Source organism: Ctenocephalides felis, unplaced genomic scaffold (assembly GCF_003426905.1).
Source record: "Ctenocephalides felis isolate EL2017-DRISC unplaced genomic scaffold, ASM342690v1 CF-g0.4_SCAFFOLD_01886, whole genome shotgun sequence".
Classification (NCBI taxonomy): domain Eukaryota; kingdom Metazoa; phylum Arthropoda; class Insecta; order Siphonaptera; family Pulicidae; genus Ctenocephalides; species Ctenocephalides felis.
Window position 1 is genome coordinate 137,607,295 of NW_020538040.1, and position 1,162 is coordinate 137,608,456.

A 1,162-nucleotide genomic window follows, 5' to 3' on the forward strand; every position below is an offset into this window, starting at 1 on the left:
TATAAACAATTTATGATTGCACGAATATTAATATTCCTCGTTTAAAATCTAACTTAACGATTAAATGTGACTCTTTTGTAATGACTCTTTTGCAGGGAATGGCGCCATTATAATGGATATTGGCAAATTCTCCAAATATCTTGAATACATATCTGTATGTATCAGTACACCAGTATCTTTATGGCATAATATACATGTGAATGAATAATTGAACTAGTAGTGTATGGCATCGTGCGTTAATGCGAATGGCTGTAACTTCCCGTACCGTAATGGAATATTCGGGGAATTTAATGTTCTCAAATAGATTATTAAAATTACTATAACTTTCATTATTCGTGTGTTTATAGACAAAATATAAGAACTTTTAAATTGTACGATGACGTTTATTTATGTTTACATGAAAAGTAAATAAATAAAACTTAATCAATCGGATTAAAAATTAAGGACATTGTCTAATATTTATAAGAATTATATAAACTGAATTGCTAAGGTAATAATAATTATTTAAAGTATAAAAGTAATTTTAGAACTTATTTAGAATTAAAATTAAAATCCAAATTACTTTCTATATTCAAAAAATATATTTTTCAAAATGTTTCGTTACAAATTAAATGTTTTTTGATGATTCAAATCTGATGTTCCGTTCTCTCAAAAACTCGATTTCTATTTTCTATCCTCTTTGCTTCCTATCTTCGAAACTGCTGGACCTGTCTTTGCTAAAAACTAATCAGCACATCTCCTTATCAATCGAATATTTTTTTTAATAATTCAAAACGTGAAACGTGGGCAAAAAATTGTATCCATACATACATACCCATAAAAATCCATTTTTTCTTAAGTTATGCCAAGATGTTCAGATCAATATATAGCAGTAATTATCTCTTTGAAATGATTTAAAACAATGGTTAATAATCATTGATTTATATTTATTGATTATTAACTTTTTTGCTCGAAAATGTAATTTTAGTACAGGAAGTTTCAGCAAGTTGTTTTAAAGCACGATGCCATGCACCGCTAGTATAATTCAAGATGTATAATAATAATAAATTATAGTACGAGAGAAAGAATAATGTCCGTTAGTTCAAATATAATTTTAAACGGTAAAAGAAGGGTCAACCTTGCTTCTATGGTATTTTTAAGAACGAATACTCGTAATATCGAT